General features: G+C 38.9%; 1 protein-coding gene across 3 annotated transcripts in view; it reads right to left on the bottom strand.

The window, feature by feature from the left end:
- LOC134535518 (V-type proton ATPase 116 kDa subunit a 1-like) overlaps positions 1-26,245 on the bottom strand; it is a 279,710-nt gene that overhangs the window by 162,176 nt on the left and 91,289 nt on the right. For all 3 annotated transcript variants that reach the window (XM_063374659.1, XM_063374661.1, XM_063374660.1), the window contains exon 2: positions 24,745-24,797. The gene's annotated coding sequence lies outside the window, so the exon portion shown is untranslated. The remainder of the gene's footprint in view (positions 1-24,744; positions 24,798-26,245) is intronic.

Below are 26,245 nucleotides of genomic sequence, written 5' to 3'. Positions count from 1 at the left end.
TTTTCAACTGTGGTTCTTTTCGCATTTATTTCTCTAAAAGACTCGACTTTTTTTTTTATGTAGCCAGTATCTTGAGTGTCGACAATTATGATGTATAAATCCTGCATGTTTGTTTCTGCAAACACTTGTTGCGGTCCTAACTCAAAAGCCGAGCTGAGATAATCACAAGTATAATTTGTACTTTAATTTAGACCAAGACAAATATTTAATTTCGTAATAACACAGATGTGCATTTGATTCACACGTAAAACTAATGTAACTTACATGCACTATAAACTAATTGGCTTGAATTAATAACCAAGAGAACTTCACATACACACTTTAATGGCATGGCTGAGATTACAATACTTTTCTTTGCACACATGTCACAACTGCTCGATAGCATTTATGTAATTTAGTTAAAAGAACTGTTTTTTTAATTACACATAAAAAACGTTAATCTTAAGTGGATTTTCTTTTTTAATTTTATCAACAATATTATTTTTATTTTAGAGGATACTAGCATCCCTGCCTAATGTAGGGAGGCTAGGTGAAGGTATACTAAACAATTAAAACATATCAAAGCTATTATTATTTTTTTACGTTTCATGTGAAGTTTGACATTTAATCAATAATCGCAAGCGAAACCAAAATATTTCGAGATATTTATGGTAACTATTTTCATACCAATTAGTGAAACATATTTTAGTTTTACAGTTTGTGCGCATAAATAAAATTATATTTTACATCGGAAAATATATCTAAAAAAAAAAACATTTTAAGGAAACAGAAACGCTTATACCAACGTATATTTTTGAAATGGGGCAAGAGGACTGCCAATTGATTGCAAAATAAACGTTTAACGACCAAATAGCACTCACTGGCTGATCACGATATTTCCAGACACAAAATATCAGGGATGACTGAAATTTATTACATTGGTTTATCTTGCACTAAGAAATATTTTTGTTAAAATTCTGCTCTACAGTTATTTAGTTTGGCTATGGAAAAAAAAAGTAATCTTTGATTTAAAATTTGTAAACTAATGAATTAAAACACCCCTAACGAATATATGGCTTTAAGCCCAATAAAATATATAGGCTAACTATGAAAACTAAAACTTATTCACTCACTGATCACTGTATCTCTAAGAACAAAGGGTTTAACTAACATAGGTACATCGTAGATCATACAAAAGCACTAAGAAAGAATATTTCGCGCAGTTCATGTATAAAGAGCAGTGTTCTTCCAGTAGGGTTCCGTAGCAAAGCACGGGTACATCAGCTAGTTCAGAATAAGGATAAGCGAAAGTTAACAAAGAGCCGTTTCATCCGAACAGAAACCGAACACTAGTTGAGCAGGTCAAGTCTATTAAAATTATACCCATCCCTCCTCCTGAACCCCCCTTCCCCCTTTTCCGGTTTATTGATCTGTAAACGCAACAACTTATTTCTGATCAGTAATCGGTCGGGGAAAGTTGACAGGGGTCAGTTAAAACACGTTAACAAACGGGAATTTCTCACCATTTATATGGACCGGGGGGAGGGAAATACTGCTTGGCTCCAAACCAAGAGGAAGGTAGAGAGAGAGAGAGAGAGAGAGAGAGAGAGAGAGAGAGAGAGAGAGAGAGAGAGAGAGAGAGAGAGAGAGATAGAGAGAGATAGAGAGAGATATAGAGAGAGAGATAGAGATAGAGAGAGAGATAGAGATAGAGAGATAGAGAAAGAGATAGAGATAGAGAGAGATAGAGAGAGATAGAGAGTAATAGAGAGAGCGAGGCATTGAGATGCATAAATAGAGGCAGAGAGGAAGGTACAGAGGAAGTAGAGAGGTGGTAGGGATAAAAAGAGGTAGATCGAGAGGTACAGAGGGTAGGTCGAGGTAGAGAGGGTAGGTAGAGAGAGAGGGTACAGATAGGCATAGAGGATGGTGGAGTCTGCGTTCCGCCGCTACCTAGTGATTTACCTGAGTTGAGACACAGAATTGAAGCGGCCATTGCTTCCATTACTCCGGACTTGTTAACCATAGTGTGGGAAATTTTGGACTTTAGGTTAGATGTGTGCCGTAAAATTGAAGGTGCACACATAGAACATTTGAAATAAAACTGTTATAGTATACCATTGAATCTTGGGACTTTATTTTGTGGACACCATTCGCTATGAAATAATTTGTCACTTAATTGTTTACACACACAAATATTTATAAGAATGCAACAGTTTTATTGAAAAAATTTTGTTCTACAAAACCAACTGAATTTTCCTACAGCCTGAGATTGTAGAACATCCACCAAAATCCAAACATTTACCAAAATAAAATACTGGCTATAGTATGTGTTCTGTACTATGTTTTAAATTCAACAGTTTTCAATATTAGTACCAGTGTTGCCCATTTACAAATTCCAACTGTCGCTTGCAAAGTAACACATGATGTTTGTTTACGAACATTTACCAGCAATGAAGTTATTTGCTAACAACAGTGGCGGAGGCATGCGTAGACTTCAAGAACTACTTTTTAGAAAAATCAAGTTCCAGACAAGTTACACAATCAATGACAATACGGCATTGTTAGCAGGATTATTTGATTCTTATGAGGAACAGCCTCATAAAGTTATGAATGGAATGTTAGTATTATTAACCTACGAGATAAGAAATTGGACTTAATTTATTGGTATTTTACGCATATGTAGTAGCGGACTCGAACTAGATGTAAGAAACTGAGAAATGCCCCCATCCCCCTTCACAGGGGAAAAAATTGAGTGACACAGCTGCCTACTTATCTTGGCACTACAGGTTGTTTTTTCCGCTAGCATTTGACTCTTAAATGAGCTTCTTGGAAAACCAAGGAAATTGCGTTCCTAGGAAAAACACGTCCTGGCAAAGAGATCACGATCATCTGGTGTACCTATTTTCCGTATAATAAGTATAGCTGTCCGGCGTACGAGGAACGGGGCTATTTACAAGCTGTCTCGCATCCAGCTTAACATACTGCTGGAGTCCCGTGTGTGGTGGTGCAGCGCTTGAGCGAGATCCTTCCGTAAATAACTGCAGTAACAATCGAGACATGTTACACCACAACCTGTTCAAATAATGGATGTCCCAATAAACACATATTCCAAAATGTCAATAAACGATCATTTATGAACACAGTGGAGGGATAAAAAGAAGTTTTCTTTCTTGAGACGTGACTCCCACCCCCAAATCTTCAACTAACAGTTTTAATGACTCGGAGCGGTTTGTAACGCATCCCTGATGGATAGAGACCGGAAAAATTCGCGATTTCAGTGACCTGTAGGATGGACTCCATGATCCTCTATGCACTCGGGCGAATTGCATCTGCTCATTGGTTACTGACCCGCATCACCTGTTAACTGGAATGCTCGTTATTCGCTACTTCTTTTGTTTACATTTTTTCATTGGCCCAAAGTCCTTCAGATATACTGTGGCCCAATCACCGAAGCAGGAAAATTGCAACCTTTTTGGATTCTAGCCTATCGTGAAATGAATGCGCGAATTTTTCAGGTATCTACTGATGGAGTAAGAAGCCCGCTTGTCTGTCGAGGCGCATGCCTGGGAGTTATGGGACCCGCAACGCAAATATCTGCATTCAATGCTGACATTTTCAAATCCGCACTTCTGATTGGTCAAGACGCTCTTAGGCACAATCGCCCTTCGCCGACGAGTACAAATAGGGGCGCGCTGGCGCACACCAGACTGAACCGTAACAGAACAGCAGAGACTACCGAGCAGAACACCAGGCAGAACCAGAAGAAATACGGGAGCATACCGGACGTGTTAAATTGTATTCACGCGATACCGCAAAACGTATTGATGCAACAGACGTACGTGTTCTATTCCGACTAACGTAAGACGTAAAGTAGATTGCGTGCTGACATAAGAAAAAGCGACAAAGCATTGTGGCCGTCGTCATATAGCTTAAGGAAGGCTGTATGACGGAGTACTACATCGATACCAGCGAGGGCGAACATCAAACGTTATCTCTGGTTAGCGATACCAGCTAGGGTTACCATCGACAGAGTCCTCTGGTCAGCGATACCAGCGAGGGTGGCTATAGACGAGTCCTCTGGTTAGCGATACCAGCGAGGGTGACCATAGACCTAGTCCTCTGGTTAGCGATACCAGCTAGGGTGGCTATAGACGAGTCCTCTGGTTAGCGATACCAGCGAGGGTGACCATAGACCTAGTCCTCTGGTTAGCGATACCAGCTAGGGTGGCTATAGACGAGTCCTCTGGTTAGCGATACCAGCGAGGGCGAACATCAAACGTTATCCTTGGTTAGCGATACCAGCGAGGGTGACCATAGACCAAGTCCTCTGGTTAGCGATACCAGCGAGGGCGAACATCAAACGTTATCTCTGGTTAGCGATACCAGCTAGGGTTACCATCGACAGAGTCCTCTGGTTAGCGATACCAGCTAGGGTGGCTATAGACGAGTCCTCTGGTTAGCGATACCAGCGAGGGTGACCATAGACCTAGTCCTCTGGTTAGCGATACCAGCGAGGGCGAACATCAAACGTTATCTCTGGTTAGCGATACCAGCTAGGGTTACCATCGACAGAGTCCTCTGGTTAGCGATACCAGCTAGGGTGGCTATAGACGAGTCCTCTGGTTAGCGATACCAGCGAGGGTGACCATAGACCTAGTCCTCTGGTTAGCGATACCAGCGAGGGCGAACATCAAACGTTATCCTTGGTTAGCGATACCAGCGAGGGTGACCATAGACCTAGTCCTCTGGTTAGCGATACCAGCGAGGGCGAACATCAAACGTTATCCTTGGTTAGCGATACCAGCGAGGGTGACCATAGACCTAGTCCTCTGGTTAGCGATACCAGCGAGGGCGAACATCAAACGTTATCCTTGGTTAGCGATACCAGCGAGGGTGACCATAGACCTAGTCCTCTGGTTAGCGATACCAGCTAGGGTGGCTATAGACGAGTCCTCTGGTTAGCGATACCAGCGAGGGTGACCATAGACCTAGTCCTCTGGTTAGCGATACCAGCGAGGGCGAACATCAAACGTTATCTATGGTTAGCGATACCAGCGAGGGCGAACATCAAACGTTATCCTTGGTTAGCGATACCAGCGAGGGTGACCATAGACCGAGTCCTCTGGTTAGCGATACCAGCGAGGACGAACATCAAACGTTATCTCTGGTTAGCGATACCAGCTAGGGTTACCATCGACAGAGTCCTCTGGTCAGCGATACCAGCGAGGGTGGCTATAGACGAGTCCTCTGGTTAGCGATACTAGAGCGAGATGGGGCGAATAGCGATGGTTCGGTTCTACGTCGTGCCTGAAATGTTATATCCGGGGTAGTGTTGCGGCGCAGAGCGTACGTGAGTAGTGGGAATAAATTTTTTCAGGGTCGGACAAAGACTAATGACAGATCGATGTAATCATTAAGGTTGTGTGCACATACATTAAACTATTTATATTTATATGAAGTTCAATTATTAGTACGGAATAAATAATCACAGACACAATTAATTGCACAATACTTTCCGAACCCTGCTATCCAAATATAATGATGGCCAGGTAGAAAGCAATTTCAACCACATCACAGCATGGATTATTTTCATGTTGCTGGTGGATTTTTTAACTGACTGGTGGCAGTTATACCCTCATGGGAGCGAGGCTCGCCCTTCGAGAAGCTTGCACACCGGGAAAAATATTCGTCGCCATTTAGTGAAGCTTAATTGTGTAATTGGTTTAGTTTAATAGTAGGTACAAGTGGATGATTGAAGTGTGGATGTGGATGTGGAGTTCAGCTTCTAAGTCACGTGGAAGCCACGTGGTTCGTTGAGAGCAATAGGAGAGAAAACTCCAGCTCTATCTCGGGTCACCACTGAAACCCGCCAATTTCTATTACTGCATCCTTGGATTGTGAGAGAGGGGGGAGGAGAGCGCGGGTTGGCTGAACTCCAAGCCACGCCACGCTTCTTACCGAATTCAACCAATTAAGCATTTACGTGCCGGGCAGAGCCACCAAAATAAACGAATTCTGTGCGGGTGAGCCGTCAAGAAGAAGCTAGCAATGTGTTTTATGTCCCTCGGCTAGGGGACTGATGCACTGTTTGGTTATACCTTCAAAGGAATTACACGTTACTCTTTTATGAATTTAAACTTAAGTTTAGCCTGCTCAACGTGAGTAAAAAAAAAGGCCTTTTCGGCACAGCATACAGGCGCAGGCAGATTTCGAAGTACCTACCTATTTCTACACGAATGTTCTGGAAACTTGAATGGAGAATTGAATTCTGGAGAATTTAATGTACCTACACATCATCCGGTCCAATATTCCAAAATTCGGCTTAACATTTTATCATATTCTATGTAGAGAAAATGTTTCGATTATCATTATTATTAATATGCATCCAGCATTAAAAACTTAAAACGAATTTCGTACCAATAATGTAAAAAAAAAACTATGTGGTTAACATGCTTGATTTAGGTACTTTGACTAGTCGTACGTGAATACTTTTAACTCCGCATGTATTGGGATTTATTTTTCTACGTGAGGTTCGTAAAAAATGCATAATTTATGGGTAGGTAGCGAAAACGTGGCACTTTCTACATGTAGGCTGGTACGTGGCATGTATGCTAACTCCTTTGTCTTGTTGTTTCATGTAATACTGATGATTTTTGGTAATTGTATCCCGGACCTTAGACCTTTTAATATATAACATGTAATTTTAATTAACTATGTACTGCTTGGTATCAAACCGTAGACATGATTCAATAATATCTTTACCAAGAGATTTTTTTAATGAATTTTAGAATTTTTTTCTTCCGACTTTCTATATCACTTATTGCAAATTTTTAAGTTAACGGTAATTATGTCATCAACGGCTTACTGCAGGCTACTGGATGAGAAATTGAAGCCACTTTTTGGATATTGAACGTGTTAATTTAAAACAGATGTTTCTCATATAATTACATTTTTTGCATCAGTCAAATATCGAACCAAGGGCAGTAGCCAATCGAATCAAACAGAACATTAATAAGTGATTTATTTAATTAATCTTGGAATTTTTTTCCGAATTCCTAGCTTAACAATATAAGATTTTCAAGATGGCGGACATGTGCCAAGATGGAGGATGCCAAAGTAATAAATAAATGCTGCACTCTAGCGGGTAATAATTAAACTAATATAGAGACAGTGTCACCCAGCAGACGAAAACAATATGTCGGCAGCGATCTCCAGCAGACAGAAACAAGATGGCCACCATGATGTCATATTTGATGACATAATATCTGCCTTGGAAGGTCAGTCTGTGGTGGTGGGAGGTCAGTCTGCTGGTGGCTTCTGTGGAGGGAGGATCTGTCGCTATTTTTAATCGCTTGACCTCGCCGAGTTATAACCTAGGACCTTTTCATATTTTTAAATTAAAATTTAATAATATTTTATATATTTTGAATTTTTTTCCATTTATGATGAAAATTATAGAATTTCAAGATGATGTTTAAAGTCTAAAATCCGAGGAGTGGGGCATTCGATTCCAAGATGGTGGAATGTTCCAGAATTCAAAATGGCGGATAATTCTAGAAATTAAGATAGCAGAAGAATAAAATGGTGGAAACACAAATTGGCGGATCCTATATGACCACCCGGGTCAAGTTCAAAGGTCGAGGTCAAGATCATTCAAGATAGCGACTGTAACGAAAAATATAACAATGACATCATCTAATATGGCAATTGGCACAGGCACGTCACCCTGAACCCTGTAGCTGGACCTACATTTATATACTACTAACATAGCTTAGGTTTTAAGACTGCATAAATACGAAATCGGAAACTAGAAAACAAAAGAGTAAAGAAATGGTAGCGAGTCTTTCATTACTCGGTAACAAGCAATGTGATGTTTTCTTTGCCGGGGTGGCTACATCGTATATTGAATCATTTGATTAGGAGACCGAAATTATAAACTATATAATGAAACTGCGCCGATAAAAATGAAAATGGCTAGAACAAATACTAAACCATGTTCTGGATCTGATCTTCAACAAGAAATTTTATTAATATTCTGCTATTTATGTTAAAATGCATTGAACAGTAAATACTATAAAGTTTTCCTTTGGCTTTGTGAACTTTGGTTCCCGCCATTTGTCACAGATGGCAGCACCGTGGGTTACACATTTCCGTTCCAGGCGACTTGTGTTCCAATCACGAAATCACCCCTACCAAATGCCATATTATGAGAGCTAAGATCTTACACTTCAAAAAAAAAATTGATATAACGGCTCGATACTTCCGTTTCAAGTTCCAATCATTAATTTTCAAGCAAGCAAGTCGTACAAAATGGAACTCTTGCGGTCTCGCACGCAGTTTTTTTTTTCCGCGTCTTTTAAGTTTTTCACGTTAGGGCTTTTGCATTTTAGATTTCTTCTAGAATTTTCTCAACACATATTTACAAAACATTATGTAACAGCAGTAACTTGTCGCGGATGTGTTCATATTTGTAATCACTTGAGAGAGCTTTGGCAGTTAGAAAATGTCGTTTATTATTTAGTCAAAATGATGAAAAAAAATGTGTGTCCCGACACCCGATAACCAATGCAGAGTGAGCTATAGAAATAAATTAACGGGAAACTCCTTCTTTAAAAGAAATGACAAGAGACAAATAACTAAGTCTCGACTTGTGGAACCGAAGACTTTTTTAAGTGAAACCAACGTCCCGCATACAAACTGGCAGAACACCGCTTCTTCCACGGAGTTGCTGAAGGAAGTCGAGAAGACGCTGATTTGCGGGTTGAAATTACAGCTAGTCTTCTTTTTTTATATGTTCAGTTCCAGATCATTATTTCATATTTCCGTTACACGCGGTTAAACTAACTGACATTTTTATGACTGAACTTTCATAAAATGAATAATATGTAGGTTTTGCATAATTAGCTGGAAAAGATTCATTTTTAACGTTTTCTGCAGTGTGGATAAGGCGAATGAAATGAATTATAAATCTGGACCTTTTGTTTTTGTTTTAAAGTAAATTTAAAGACTACAATGTGATTTCGTTTAACTGTTTTCAGGAAAAAAAAAATTTTATTTTAGCTAGCCTTTTAAAATTCTCAGAAGTTTTGTGATTTTAAAAGGTCAAATAAAATTGAATAACATTTTCTGAAAGAAATTAAAAAAAAAAAAACACGTAGTAGCCACCAGCATTGACTCCAAAAATTTAATTTACAATTTTTTTCTTTTTTTTTTTTTGACGTGACAACGTCTAATAAATCGATGAACGCCGGCTGCACGCACGAAAAAGTGTCCCGTTACGCACATTATACCGTTACGCTGTGTCCCATTACGCTCATTGTACGCTTGCGCCGCATCATCTCTCTTCCACTCGATTGGAACAACCATCGGTTTGACTTCTTCGAGGCACAATAAACTTGAAACACTCCCATTCGTTTCCTACTTTTCCTTTCATCGTCCTATCCTTAACAGAATAACACAGATTGGAAGAAGTTAAATAGCAAACATGTATAAAAGTTATAGTTAAAATAATCTCTTCGTTAAAGTAATAAACATGTTTGAATTAATGAGTGCAAATAAAAGTAAATTTATCAATTAAATTGTAGATTTCATTTCACTCCTTTGTATCCATACAAAATAGTGATAATTCAATAAAAAATTATTCAATTTTATTCATAAAAGTATGCAATCATTTCGTCGATGTTTTGTTATGACGTTGTCGCGTTTACCTATCGTCCGTAAACCGACTTTACAGACAACCATTTTTTTTTTATTTTGGTTGAAGTTCGGCCACTCAAAATGTTTATAAGTGTAACCGAGCCAAACGTAAAAATAAAGTAATGAGCTGGAGTGGTACATTCGACCACAAGAGACCGACATGACGAGTCAGAGAGACTCGTCCTTTACGTCACGTCGTCCAGTTTCACGACCCCTCGCCAGCAGAGGAGGACGCCGATGGAACCGGGTTACGAGGGCGTCTTGACGGTAGAAGACTTGCGGCGTGGGCGGCGAAAAAGCCGACGTCACGGCTACTGAAACTAAACTCGTTTTTTTTTTCCTTCTGTCGTTCCCCGCAACAAAGACAAAGTTCGTGATGTGCACTTTAAAGCCCGGACACAGCGCTTGTGCTACCGAGCGTGACATTTGCTACGCGAGCTCTCGGTGAAAATCCGGGCCGCGTTCCAACCGGCTTTGGAATTCAGCCATTTTTTTTTTCTCCCTCTTCCGACTCGAACAAGAGAATCATTTCAAAATAGAAGATAAACGTAAGAAATTAAGTCTCGTCTGAAATGAGACAATTATATATATACACACACACATACATACATAGACCTATCTTTATTTTTATGTATATTTTTACCTGTCACGGGTACGACATAGGTATATAAAAACACGCGCGTATTCGAATGCAACGTTGTGTCAAAATTTCAAAGCAATCGATGAAGTACTTTCGAAGATTTGTGATTTTAAACGAACGAACATTTGCATTTTTATTTATACAGACTAGCTAATGCCCGACATGCGTTGCTAATGACTATCTCAATATTTTTGTAATTTTTTTTGAAGTAGGTGCATATATACAAAGCAACTCTCCATCTCTCTATACAGGTCTCTTTATAAATCTCACAATATTTCTATGTACATTAAATTCTCTATGTCTCCCTATCTTACTTTCTATATATAATCTATATATCTCTGTCCATAGATCTACATATCACTATCTCTATACATCTATATTTATTCGAACATTTACATTTTTATTTATACATACCTATAGATGTAAATTCTGTCACTTGTCGAAGCATATATATATTTTTTAATTAAATTAATAATTCGTAGCTACCTTTTAAATGCAATACCATTGGTTGCCATTTGATACATTTCCGCGCATTGTAGGAGCAACAGACACGATAGTGAAATGTTCAGTGAGATCAGTCTCCGTTTACATGCCATTGCAAACCGGCCTTATGCTCGAGACAACACGGCAGTGTCTTCACCACCTCACCGCCCTCGCAACCACGTGTGAACCTAAATTCGACACCCATGCGTCCTTTCCTGCGGGCGTTCAAATTCGCAGATGTGAGGTGCACAGGTGTTTTCCACTTTTAATAACTGTCAGCCGGGAAATTAGGGCCCTCTTGCATTGTGATGAATGCAGGCACAGTAAAATAATATTTCGTGTATAATATCTTAGCTCTCGGTATACGGCATATGGAACGAGTTGTCATGAATGTAACGGAAGTCGCATGGGACGAAAATGTGTAACTAGGGTGCCGACATCTGTGGCATACAGCGTGAACCAAAGTTCACAAAGCCAAAGGGAAACTTGTAGTATTAACTATGTAGTGTTATTTTAAACAAGTTTAGCAGTATTTTAATTAAATGCCTTGTCAAAAATCAGATCCACAGCCGGGTTTCAGAAAGTTTTTTTTTTTTCGTCTTTTTCGCTTTCTATCGGAGCTGTTTCATTATAAAGTTTAAAATTTCTGTCTGCAAATGGAATGATTCAATAGTTGACGTAGCTCCTCCGGCAGCGAATTCCAGTGGCGGGTGCAAAAACCGTGTGTATATATATATATAATATATTTATATATTTATTTATCATGCTCGGCCAAAGAATTCTTCGTTAAATTTCGTGTCCTAGTTTCGTATTTACAGTGTATTTGCAACGTGAGCACACGTCAATTTGCTCGTTACCGAGGTTAAATTTTACGTATCTCTGACAATGAAATAACAGAAGTGCTACTTTTTTTTGTGAAGGTTCTCTTTACATTTATTGTTAATCTAGGTCTCGAAATAAACCTGCAGGTAGTTTTACAAGGTGTTTGTGTAACTTTACTTCACCTTTTCGTAACATTTTGTCACCTATCTCTAGTATTTTGTGCTCCTAAATGGTTGCGTGTGCAAAATTGAGGGCATTACAATGGATAAACACAGCTAAAAACCGACACTCATCGAGGGGGAGGGAAGTTAAGGCAATAAATTTTCGGGAAACTTTCCGTGATGTGCTTTCAAAGGTTTAACTTTTCCTTTTGCTGCCGGATTCATGACTATGAAAGACTTGTCAGCGATCAGCAGACAACAGCGGTACGTCGCACATTGTACTGTCGCTGCGTCCTTGACGTTACACAAAGAAGCAGGCGCTTCCTTGTCAACGAAATGAGTGCGATAGGCCCACTCTCGTGTCCTTGGTCGGTACATTGCCGCTAGCATTGCGCAAGGATAGCTACTTCACGGGAAGCTCGCAATGCATGTAAATGTCTCTAATTCCCAACTGAGTTTACAGAAAAAAATCTTGTATTTTCCGTAAAGGAAGCTGATTCTATTGACCAATCGTTGGTAATTTGTGTTAGTAAAATAAAAAATTTTGTTTGTGTAATTTTTACACAAATGTTTCTACAAAACCAAATTGTATCACTAGGCTTCAGTCAAATTGTAAAAATGTAAGGCTGCGATTTCAATAACATATGCGTTTAAAGTACACATTTGGTTGTATGTAAAATAAACATACATTAAGTGTTAAATCAATTAATGTATTTTTATCACCACATTTTGTTGTTTAAACCTACGTAACATCATTCTAAAAGTGCATAATTATGATAAAATGCGTATGGTATATTGATAAAATCACATTATATTTACTTATGTGTGCTTATGAGGCACTTGTTGAAAAAATCGATATACTAGAGCTCTTCCCATTATCTTGTATTGTTTATTACTGTGCATGACAGCTGATAGGTTAAAATGTTGTAATGGCAGTTTAGTAAAATTAATTTTGTTTAGTAAAATAGTGATGAAATTAAAGATATCTTTAAAGTTAACATCAAGATTAACAGGCTGAAACTACAAAATAAAAAATATATTTTGGAAATGTACAATTCAACCTATTTATAATATGTGTGAATTTACTAAAAACTGTAGTAAAATAGACTCATTTGTGGTAAATCTTCATATAATTTGAGTAAAATTCACTTCCTTCAATGAAAATCCACCCCACCATTGGAATTGGAATTTTATACTTTTGGCAGTATTTTTAGTTAAAAAAACACGAACATATGCAAGTGAAAATTTTTTTTAATGTCAATTATATAAAGTGTAGAGTATAATTTATTTCTAGACTTGCTGTACGGAAGACTGTAATTTGTGGTTTTCCATTCCCATACTACTGAAATTCAGGAAAATAGAGTACTCCATGGGATGTGGTATCAAAAGCGAGTTTGTGAGAAGTTTTAAAACCATCTGCACTTTTATTTCCCCACCAATTAAATTTTAATCTGAATTAGGTACAGCTGAGTGAAATTATGTAGAAACTATGAACATCGAAATCATTGAAATACTTAAAATTTGAAAGTGCTATCAATTTTTGTCATGTAAATTTTTATTAGAAAATAGATTTTTCCCTAGATGAAAACTGTACCTATCTTAGCAAATATTTTAAATCCAATTGTGCGTCTAACTATTTTATGCTTCTGTCTTCACGTAGTAAACACATTTGTGAAAACTGAGTTATTCGTATTTGTTAACTCCACGCGCAAACTCCTGAGCCTAAAATCCACTCCCCCCCCCCCCCCTTCACTAAAATACACATTAGACAGATTTACGCCCTTGGTTGGAATTCCAGGAGATTTTAACGATTTCCTGTTATTTCTGATATAATTAAGTATAGGGAGAGTTTCTGTTAATCGGTTTAATCATCATGGTTTCAATGAAGGGTATCAGGGGCGCGTATCGTAAAATGTACGCCAGGAGTCATTGACCGAAGCATCATAACTTCCACAGATATACCGCTAAGTCTGGACTTCAGAACACTGTCGGGGAGAGTAATAAAGAAAAAGCTTACAACGGAATTGCGATGCTATTAAATTTGTTTCTCTAAAATTAAAATAAAAGCTACATAAAAATGAGAGCAAAACGTATGCAACGTAGAGGTTGAAATTCTGATAGCTGACGGCCTCAATAAATTTCATTACTGCCAAAACCATTTGTACCAGGCGAGCAGCGTCAGATTCGGTTACAGTCCGCTAACCTTGCGAGGGGAAAACGAAATACGTCCACGCGAGCAAATGCCAGATTTCCAAAAGGCCATTTCTGGTTGTTTATAAAAAAATACATAAGTATGCACTTAACTCTTACACAGGAGAGAGGCAATTATTTTCAGGCCGTCAGACTGGTAGTAAAAAAATTACAGTCTGTAATGTTTGGTAACTCACTTAACCAGAAAGTATCTAGTAAAAAATATATATATATATGTATTTGAAAATAAAACTATTGAAGATTAGGCTAAAGTTTTTTTTTCAGTTTAATATACAGAAGTAAATTATGAATAAAAATTATGGAGAATTAATTACATGTTCAGACTTGTATTATTGTTTGCAACTAGCTGACCCGGCAGACTTCGTACTGCCTAATTAAATTGCAATAAAGTCCTGTCAAAATGATTTGTAATGTGACATTTTTTTGTTCCTACATATTTTATAGTCGGGGCAAAAAATTCTCCTGAACAGAACCGTCACCCTGGTGATAGGGTGTTGTGAATAAGAAATATAATTAAATAAAACATATAAATAAAAAGATAAATAAAAAAATAAGTAATCTCTTTATTGTTAATCATGTGAAACATAATAATTTTTATTTTCATTGAAGTGCATGATTAGATCGGTAATTAACTTGGTTTGTAGCATTTCGGGTTCTTCTACCTAAATTGATTCGTCTAATAGGAGGCATATCTATATTATAGATTATTTTGTCACATGCAATAATTAGCGATCATAGGTAAATAAACACTGCACAAAACACTATATAGGTAAGAATTTGTTTCGTGTATAAGTTGACAAAAGCAAACTCATTAGGGTAGGTAACCTAAAATAAAAATAAAAACTGACATTGACAGTTTGTTGTTGTTTCAACTTTTTTTGATTTGATATGATTTGAAGTCAAATCCTTCAAGCCGTATTTAAAATAGGGAAATGAAATAATAAAAACTTAAACTTATGAAATACTTTTGGTAACGCTGGTTTTGTTTGACTGATGTAATTACTTGAAAACTGATGCATTTTAAAGTAAAACAAATGAAATAATATCGCGAAGCCGACCAAATTGAACTATTCGATTTCGGTTTATTTTTTTTTTTGTTTATCTGTGCTCCAACGCACACTGTTTTGATAGATATGATTGAACTTTGTACAGAGGTAATGTGCAAATTGACTCTTTCACGTTAGGAACATACCTACATTGTTTAAACAACAATGAGTGCTCGTTTTAGTTAGAATGCGTTTGTATGGGAAAAAGAAAAGGGCTGGTTTTAGGGTTTTTCCGGCAATTATTCGAATTTTTCTCGCCGTAAAAACCAACTTTGAACTTCAACGAACATTTAAAAAAAATTGGCCAAATTGGTCCAGGCGTTGTTGAGTTATGCGCTTACCAACACATTTTGCGATTCATTTTTATATTATAGATTTAACCACGGAAAATTGACTACACCCGCCAAAACCTCGGGCCAGCTTTTCGAGTCCCTGGCAAGAAGAGGTTCTTGTAAAGGAGGGAGGGGAAGGCTGGCTGGAATGTGGAGCTGACCGCCGCCGCTTCCTGCCAACATGGACAGAGGTCAGAAACAACACATGTTTGCCCAAGGGCGACTCCAGGACAGGAGTCCTGTCACAGGTCACGCACGCCAGGTCGCCTCATCGGCCCTTTCACCACTGAAACTCCTCTAAGGTACAATGTTAGGCTTCACCTGTAGAACCCTATTCATTATATAACTAGCTTATACCCGACATTCGTTTCTATGCCTCTCATTTTTTTTTTTTTTTTTCGTAATTTGTTTGAAGTAGGTACATATTTACAAAACATATCTCTCTATCTCTCAATATGGCTCTCTATAAATCTCACTATATTACTCTATATATAAATAAAAACCGCTGTATATCTCTATACATCTATAGATATACATATCTATCCATATGATTATCTCTATATGCATCACTGTATCTATATCCCTCTCTATATCTCTATATATCTATGTATATCCCTCGCTCTATCTATTTATCAGTATATCTCCCTCTCTATATCTCTATATATCTATGTATATCCCTCGCTCTATCTATTTATCAGTATATCTCCCTCTCCCTATCTCTCTAAACCTCTTTCTATCTCTGTGTCTATATATTCATATCTATATACTTACCAAACACAAGACAAACACACAAACGTTCATTTAAATATTTTTTTTTACCTTTCTATATTTTATCTATATTTTTACTTGTCACATGTGTGACATATGTACATTAAAACACGCTTTTTTTTTCAATGCAACGTTGTATCAAAATTTCAAAGAAATCGGTGAATAACTTTCGAAGATTTAATATTTTGAACGAACGAAAATTTAAATTTTTATTTATATAGATGTAAACATAATTATTAGAAATTAATTAATAATATCAAATATCCTTAAGATAAATGAGCAGAATCATCGTCGAAGTTATATACTAGTTTGGCTTAAAATGTTTGAAAATACTACATACCCCCAGGGCCTCCAACAAGGCCCTGCAGCAAAATAATAGCGCCTCCCCCCCCCCCCTCAAGCCAATGGTTGCTGCTGACTGCCCAATTAAAATAGCATGGAAGGAAGGAAGGGACGGCAACTCGGGTTGCATCTCACGCCATCGTTTATCGCAACACAAATTGTGTGCAGAGCTTAAACTGCTCAAGATATGTAAGTAAAGTATGTTTACGATAAGAATTTAAGAGTACGCTGAATTCGGATAAGTAGTTATGTCTTCAGGATTTCGTTTTAAAACTGTATTTTCATGACAGTGAAACGCGTGTTTTAAAACAATATTCAGGCGCAAATCTCCCGGTAAAGATAATTGAAAGCACACAAGGGACTTGCATCCCACGTTTGTCGTTATCTGTATGCCTTAAACTTTATGGTAACGGTCAAATATAATCGTTGGTTGCCCTGTGCACGCGAAGACTGCGCGCCAGACCACAGCGATTACGTCCTGAATCACAGTATGTGTAGGGCTTGAATAGAAATGAAACGGGCGCCATTGGGAGATACAGATGGCCAAGTGTTTAGGTAGTAAAATTTTTGTCGCCAAACGGTCAATATATAATAATAAGCCATAAATAAGGCACAGGGCATCATAAGTTTTATTTATTAATTACTATGCCATTTGTGGAAATATAAATAAATATTACACGTTCGGTTCATTTGTGGCGTAAGTATAGTAAAAATTAAAATAAGCCAAAGAAAAATTGTTCCCGCCTCGAACCCATGACCCTCGCACTACGAATACGAATTCTTGTAGCTTACCCAACCACCGCTTAGAAATTGTGTTGGCATAAAACACTTATGTATTAACCAATCCGCGTCAAAAAAATTATTTTCTAATCTCTTGGCCATCTGGCATCACTTTCATCTCCAGTCGAGCCCGGACGAGATCAGTGAAGACGAGTAGCTGACTTCTCGTCAGGGGTAGTGGCGCGCTGGAAGCACCAGCGAGCGTCGCATGTATCTTTCCGCCTCACCAATCACAAACACCCCACTGACTGGGCGAGCCACACGAATACTGCACTGCAGGGCTTTAGCTTGCCAGCACGACAAACAAGACAGCGCTTGTTTTGTTAGTGGTTCGCTGCATCATTCCTCGCGCCACGTGCCGAGTGCAGAGTGTATGTACATAGTTCTCGCGTGTAATCCGCAAAAATAAGATTCTATGGTTTTATTTTCCCTTCGATTTCGTTTTTAATACAAGACATATTGGTGTTACCATTTTTGACGTGACAACGTCTAATAAACAGATGAACGCCGGCTGCACGAACGAAAAAGTGTCCCGAAACGCACATTGTCCCGTTACGCTGTGTCCCATTACGCTCATTGTACGCTTGCGCCGCATCTATCTCTCTTCCACTCGATTGGAACAACCATCGATTTTACTTTTTCGAGGCACATTAAACTTGAAACACTCCCATTCGTTTCCTACTTTTCCTATCATCGTCCTATCCTTAACAGAATAACACAGATTGGAAGAAGTTAAATAGCAAACATGTATAAAAGTTATAGTTAAAATAATCTCTTCGTTAAAGTAATAAACATATTTGAATTAATGAGTGCAAATAAAAGTAAAATGTATCAATTAAATTGTAGATTTCATTTCACTCCTCCTTTGTATCCATACAAAATAGTGACAATTCAATAAAAATTATTCAATTTTATTCATAAAAGTATGCAATCATTTCATCAATGTTTTGTTATGACGTTGTCACGTTAAACTATCGTCCGTAAACCGACTTTACAGACAACCAATTTTTATTTCCATACTTTGACTTTATAAATAAAAATGGTGTATTATTCACCAAATATGAAACTAAAGTATTTATATTGACACTTATTTCACCAGAATAGTCTTATTTCGACTGACAGATGGTGCATACATACAATGAAATCATGTCTTGAAAATAACTACTGAGAAAAATAAAATTATTTGTGTGTTTGAAAAATTTTCCAACGTCATTAATGTATAAAAATGTAATGAAATAAATAATATATGAAAAATCACATAAAGTAACATTAATTTTTCCAATTAATTAAGTTTATACATTTTGGTACAAAATTCATGTTGTTAGTCAATTGCGCGACATTAATAATAAATAGCCCGCCCGTATTAAATCTTGAAATATAATGTTACGATCGCGCTTGGCTGCAGTGCTTGGCGTCGCCGCGCTCGTTCGGCCTGTCTGCGCCCCCTTCCACCCGCATCCTCTCCCTGGTATCTCGTGTCATACTATCTCGCGACATCCTGACCGTCGCAGCGCGCACCTGCCTCAGTTCGAGTTACTTAAAAGAGGCCGCACTGCAGAATAAAAGGACTCAAACATGTTTATCGGCGCGTTTTGTGGGAACCCGATGCTTGTTGCGTTTATCGGCGTTCTTTGAGCAGCCGCCGCGTCCTTCGACAGGACTCACGACGCGTTTCTGGACATTTCGACGGCGAAGTTCGCGCGATATTCCGGAGACATGCCCGATTGTTCTGGATGGGAACCCAAGGGCTATATAAGGAGGTTGGGCCGACCTTCGAGAAAGTCTGAGTGGGGAGTTCTCCCGCGGCGGAGTTTCCGGGCGATAGTGCCGCAGGTGCGGCAGAGTGGCGAAGTCCTTGGACGAAGGTTCCAGGGCAGGGAGTGAGAGAGTTCAGTGGAGTCGGGAGTTTTCCCGCGGTGGAGTTTCCGGGCGATAGAGTCGCGGGCGCGGCGGAGCCCCGAGTTAAGTTGCGAGCGAGTCGTCGAGTGGGATCTCGGCGAAGGGTGTGACGGCGGCAGCAGAGTGCGGCGACGGAGTACCGCAGCGGAGACCCACGAGGGGTGCTGCGGTCAGAGTTGCGCCGAAAGTGCGGCCCAGCGAGGTGTGTGAAATGAGTGACTGGGGAATTGACATTTCTTTAAGTGTAGTTAATTATTTGTCATCTTAGAAGATTATTTGTAAGTGACAAGTAGTGGTAAGAGATGGGTTGTTACAGCAATTTTCGGTATCTGTTCCAACCTGATACTGATACAGTAATGTACCTAGTTACAAGTATCTGATACTTTTGTATCAGAGCAGTAGCGGTCACAGGAAGCGACAAGGTATCAGCATACTCGTTACAGGGTACACATCCTCCGTGCTGTCATCACCAACGTAAAAAGGTAACGGTGTCTCTGATACATTATTTATCACGCCCCGTAATTCTCTACCTGTTACTCTCATGCCCGCCTGATACAGCCAGTATCAATCAGTTCAACATTCACTGCAGTTCGTCCTGGCCGCGTATTAATTACCACCATGTACATTGTTGCGGGCTGTCATGCTTTGTAGTTAGTATCTGTATAGTGAAATAAGGAATGGATAAGTGCAGGAAAAAGACTTCATTTGTGTGGAATTTTTTTACGGAAAATAATGAGTTTGCTAATTGTAATTTGTGTAAACAAAAACTGAGTTATAAATCATCATCGACTAATCTGAAGAAACATTTGAAACGTAAACATTGATATAGTATGCTCACTAATGTACGTATCTGTTTTTTTTATTTTAAATTTTTGATAAAATCGTAATCTTTTAATGTATGAAAACACTAGTTTCTAATTGTTTTCGGAAAAAAAAGTCCATATGTTGATTACATCTGTTATTAGTGTCAACTGAGAATTTATTTGCATTTTCATAGCTGTTAGGTGCACAAATATAAATATTATATATTGTATTAATGTACTTTTTAATATTAAAATTTCATTAGTTTTATTATTGAACGAGACTGTGCACGCACTGCGCACTGAGCGTACTTTGATGTGGGACAATAACCAAACGACTCGTAACAATTTCGCTTTGCGCCTCTCCTTCAACGCCTTCCCCTGCGCTTCCTCCCCTACATTATTTCCCTTCTTTATCCCTTATTCGTCGTTTCTGCTCCCTCCCCTTTCACAAGCTCCGCCCAAGTGACCGTCATCTGCGATCGGGTTCTGCGCACATTGGCCGTGGTGTTGTTCCAGGCGAATTCTGAACTGATACTAAAGTACTTGATACTTTTCAAGTGTACTAGTTTGCCGTTCCTGATACAGGCGCGTATCAGTGCCAAAGTATATGGTTGATACTTTTCGACCCACCTCTAAGTAGTGGTAATAAATAAAACTGTGTGTGATATAAATCTTTAATTGGGCTATCCTTTACGAACCCGCAGGTAAATCGTAACATTTTGGTGTCAGAAGTGGGATAGCCCTAATTAATAGTTTTAGGATTCAGTTATATTATTAGAATAAAAGTTAAGAATAGATTTTAGTTTACGAGAATATAGTTAGTGTTTAGAAATTTAGTGAATTAGAATTTTTCTAGAGTTAGTTTAAGTTTACTGTAGCCAGTGATAGTTTTGAATGTAATAGAGCTATTGTTAGTTTAATTAGAAGATTCGGCTAGGTCATTTAACATTAAGAACAGTATTAGAAAAAAAAATATTATTTAGGTTGTTTAATTAGTAAATGCTTTAGAAAGAGATGGCTGCTGAAGAGTTAAATGTAGATGATATCAGGAAGATAAGGGTTCTCCTGGAAGAAATGGTGAATGACATGAGGGCATGGAGAACCAGTATGAAGAACTCTGCGAAAGAAGTGAAGAGTGAAAATATTGAGAGTAAGGACCATCATGAAGAAACGAAGAGCGGGTCAAATAATAGCCTAGAGGAAATGAAGAAGGATCAGGATGAAATGAAGAATGACCAGGAAGAAATGAAGAATAAAATGAAGACCGAAGTGAAGATAAGCCTAGAAGAGAAGAACAGCCAAGAGAAGAATAGCCAAGATAAAAACAGCGAAGAGAATAACAGTGAACCGAAGACCAGCCAGGAGAAGAACAGCGAAGAGAAGACCAGCGAAGAGAAGACCGGCGAAGAGAAGACCGGCGAAGAGAAGACCGGCGAAGAGGAGAACAGCGAAGAGGAGAACAGCGAAGAGGAGAACAGCGAAGAGAACAGCGAAGAGAACAGCGAAGAGAACAGCGAAGAGAACAGCGAAGAGAACAGCGAAGAGAACAGCAAAGAACACAGCGAAGAGGACATTTACCAAAGAGAGAGAGCAAAATGCACAGAAGAGCTGAAGAAAAGCCGAGAAGAGATGTACATGAGTCAAGAAGAGATAGGGAAGTGCAAAGAAGAAACTAAGAAAGACCAAGAAGAGATGCAGGAAGACCAAGAAGAGGTGAAGAAAGACCAAGAACAGGGGAAGAAGGACAGAGAAGAGCAAATGAGAACACAAGGAGTCATGAAGAGGGTACAAGCAGAAACTAAGTGCAGTCCAGGCGAGACTCAGAAGAACCAAGAGGGCACGAGTAACCAAGAAGAGACGAAGAGGAGCCGGGAAGAAATGCTGTGCGAACAAGTAGCTGCGAGAGAAGAAATGGAGAGAAAAAGGGAAGATACAAGGAAACCGTTGGAAGGCAATAAGCAATGCACTCAAGAGTATCGGGTCCGTCCAAGGCCATGGCTGAACAACATGGGGTATCTGCGATGCAGAAGGGTCACCGGGTGACGAGAGAAGCTACATCTAATGAGAGAGAGGGTTATCTGGTGAGACTGTATAGCCCGCGATGGAGGAAAGGCAGGAGGCCTAAACTTCGAGTAGCATGGGGACCTCCAGGAGGAGATGCATTACCTGTTCGGGACGAACAGGTTTAAGGAGGGGGAATGTTACGATCGCGCTTGGCTGCAGTGCTTGGCGTCGCCGCTCTCGTTCGGCCTGTCTGCGCCCCCTTCCACCCGCATCCTCTCCCTGGTATCTCGTGTCATACTATCTCGCGACATCCTGACCGTCGCAGCGCGCACCTGCCTCAGATCGAGTTACTTAAAGGAGGCCGCACTGCAGAATAAAAGGACTCAAACATGTTTATCGGCGCGTTTTGTGGGAACCCGATGCTTGTTGCGTTTATCGGCGTTCTTTGAGCAGCCGCCGCGTCCTTCGACAGGACTCACGACGCGTTTCTGGACATTTCGACGGCGAAGTTCGCGCGATATTCCGGAGACATGCCCGATTGTTCTGGATGGGAACCCAAGGGCTATATAAGGAGGTTGGGCCGACCTTCGAGAAAGTCTGAGTGGGGAGTTCTCCCGCGGCGAAGTTTCCGGGCGATAGTGCCGCGGGTGCGGCAGAGTGGCGAAGTCCTTGGACGAAGGTTCCAGGGCAGGGAGTGAGAGAGTTCAGTGGAGTCGGGAGTTTTCCCGCGGTGGAGTTTCCGGGCGATAGAGTCGCGGGCGCGGCGGAGCCCCGAGTTAAGTTGCGAGCGAGTCGTCGAGTGGGATCTCGGCGAAGGGTGTGACGGCGGCGGCGGAGTGTGGCGACGGAGTCCCGCGGCGGAGACCCACGAGGGGTGCTGCGGCGAGAGTTGCGCCGAAAGTGCGGCCCAGCGAGGTGTGTGAAACGAGTGACTGGGGAATTGACATTTCTTTAAGTGTAGTTAATTATTTGCCATCTTAGAAGATTATTTGTAAGTGACAAGTAGTGGTAATAAATAAAACTGTGTGTGATATAAATCTTTAATTGGGCTATCCTTTACGAACCCGCAGGTAAATCGTAACAATATGCATACCCGTCAATCACTGGCCTCCATACGCATGCATAAACAGAGCTAATCGTTGATTAGGGAAAATACATTTATGTGTGTCACTTCTCGAGTGGTTTTATCAAAACCGTTTCTTTGTTTATTAAATAGGGTTACCCACAAATAATTTTGTATGCAGGTTACAAAATTTTTTTTTGCTCATAAATGAAGTCATCCAATCAAACTATTTTAGACTAATTTGGTCAAACAATATGTACCTTCGTTCTGCGTACAAAAATGTGAAGCAAACGAAGAATTGTGGATGCTTAAATATACTGAGAAATGTATGTTTTTATTTGTAGAAAATAAATAAACGGTATGAAGTCACTCACAACATAAACTAATAACGACGCAATTGCACACAGGTTGTGTAACTTCTCCGAGTACACTCGCGAGTACTCAGCCGTTCAACGCCGCTATCTCTGCGGAAATAATTGACGTGTGTGTTCATAAATGGTTAGGAATGATAATGTTTCTCGCTGCGGTGTATTGCTTCACCCAATTGTGTTCGATGTGAAGAGGAGTCTGATTTAAAGACAGCAAGAGCAAAACTGGCAAGTATAAAATATAAATTTCAAAAAAAAAAAAAATTACTTTTAGATCTACGAGTGGTCAGAAAAGTTAAGTATCAGGGATTACCACCCAATTAAATAAAAGAAGAAGTAAAAAATTTACACAGCGAGAGTTACGTAAAAAAGTGCCTCGCCAAATTATTCATTTCCCACAAGCTAACACATATAATTTTTTTAAATAACTATCCGCCAAATGCCCTACTTACCGTACATACCTATGCCACTGTTTTCATTAAGCATGTTTTTTTTTTGGAATCAAACCTTACAATAAGAAAAAGCACTTCAGTTATTTAGACGGCTAACTAAACCATGGGGAGCTTTGCCTCGAAAGGTCACTGTGTTTTCAACCAACCGTGTCACGTTATAAGGCTTTGCTACACTATGCAATTTTCAGCTCGGGGCGACAATATTTCGAGCAGTTTCCCTGCGCTAAACACTACTATCTGGCTTTAAAACTCTACGCAAGCGCGAGGTAATAAAAGTAAGCCTTCTTCCAGTTTGGTCTTCAGCGACAATCCCCATAACATGCACGCGTGAGCCTTTACACTGGTCGTAAAGCGGCCCTTAACCTCAACCAAGACCTTGGAGGGGGGGGGGGGGGGAGGTTTGCAAGTTAAGCTGCCCTGTCAACACTAAAATATAACCTCCTAAAAATTTTAATAAAACCTGCACACGAGAAATAAACCACACCAAAGTATTTCACCTACGTTTCGTTCTAAAAACATGTTACGGAAAAGGTTAACCAAAACATTTATTTTGCTTAAATTTTCTCTTATTTTGGTGAACATATATTTCATAAATAATTATTTTATTAATTTTGTAAGATTTCTCAATTCAGATTTTTCGCTGAAGAACTTTAAAAAAAAAAAAAATCTTGAACAGTGTGTAGTTCCAGCTACAAATACAACCACAATTATAGACTCGAGGGGATTCATTCGGCATATTCTCGGTATCAACGACTGTAGCCGGGGAAAATTTCCAATGAAACCACGTCGTTACGATGCATCATGCTGAATGAGCATCTCCACAACTATCAGCGACTGTGTGGTGGTCAAGACGTAAACACACAAATACACACACTACCAACAAGTGACTCACTTCCTGGTATTCCTGGGCGACTTTCTGCCGAGCTGGACTTTGCCTGGACGACCCTGCAACAAACAAGCACACCCTTTGTAAGCGAGTGTGTTTGGTACAGAAGAGCAGTAGGAAAGGCAAAAGGAAAAAAAGAAGAAAATATAAAGAGAGAAATAACCAAAGGTTAGGAGAGAAATAAAAGAATGAGAAAAAAGAAGTAGAAATAGGTAAGAGAAAAAGAAATAAAGCAAAAGAGAATAAAAGAGAACGAAAGTAAAAATAGGAAAGAGAATTCTGAAGGTAGAGAGATAAGGATAGCGAACGAGAGAGGATATAGAACGATAGAGAAAGAACGATGAAAAAAAAAGAGAATGTCGGTAAAAGAGAGAGCGTTAGAGAAAGATAACGATAAATAAAGAGAGAACAATAGAGAAAGAGGTAAGGTAGAGGAAGAAAACGATAGAGAAAGGAAGAGGTCAGAGAAAGAGAGAGGATATATGAGTGATAAGGAGAGGAAAGGAAAGATAACGCGAGAAAAAGAGATAAAAGAGTTCGAAGAAAACAGAAAAAAGTAAAGAGAATGAGAGAAAAAAAGAAAAGGAAAGAGAATGAGAACAGAGAAAAACGAAAGATAAAATAAGGAAAGAGAGTAAGAAAGAGGAAAAACCTATTGTTTTACAACTCGATACTTCTTTCTGTCAAGCATCAGTGCAACTCAACAATACACAGACCAACATGCTGATAACTGCCTCAATTGTAAACAGATTGTTTCGCTGATACGAAGCTTTGTCTCTGTAGCAAAGAATACGAAGAATTATGTTGTTCTCACACACATCAAATACGTTTTTCAGCGTACATAATATGCCTAGAACATTTCTTTAAACGTAAAATAATCTATCCATATTTTTACCCTTTCACTAAAAGATGTTTGGATTTCAAAGGTTTACTATAGTTTCTTAAACATTGTAAACTTGTTTGGAAAATGTTTCTTCTCCAATTATTAAAACAAGGTTTTGTCTCCTAGCCGCCTTGTAGTTAGTTATTTTAAGTTCTAATTTTTTTGCGACTACAAAAAACAAGGGCTTTCATAGTAATTCAGTTCAATTACCCTTAGGCATTCCCATCGTAAAATATTTAACAAAATAAGTGCTTTGTGTAAGTTAATATAAGTCGTATAACTATTCATTTAAACACCATTCCCACAGGGCCAACTGCAAGGCACACAAACAATTTTGAAAATTATAATAACTAAAATTATTTTAACACATACAAATTTCAAATCAACTTTGCTCGCTCTGTTGTGATCCATCTTTTACTTTAAATTTTTTAACGTGTAACTGGAAAAAAACAAACAGACTTGACCTTATTCCTTTGTAAGTACCTGGAGGAAAATATCCAACGTAAGTTTAAAATAATAAAAAAAAATCCCCGTGTTTAAGCACGACAAAACTTCTACGATACCTACAACAATTATTAAATAAGTGATTATTTCATTGTAGGTTCGCGTTTAAATAATGCAACA

Source organism: Bacillus rossius, chromosome 8, assembly GCF_032445375.1.
Source record: "Bacillus rossius redtenbacheri isolate Brsri chromosome 8, Brsri_v3, whole genome shotgun sequence".
NCBI lineage: Eukaryota > Metazoa > Arthropoda > Insecta > Phasmatodea > Bacillidae > Bacillus > Bacillus rossius.
Note: the sequence above shows the minus strand (reverse complement) of the source record. Positions and strands in the feature narration are given on the sequence as shown.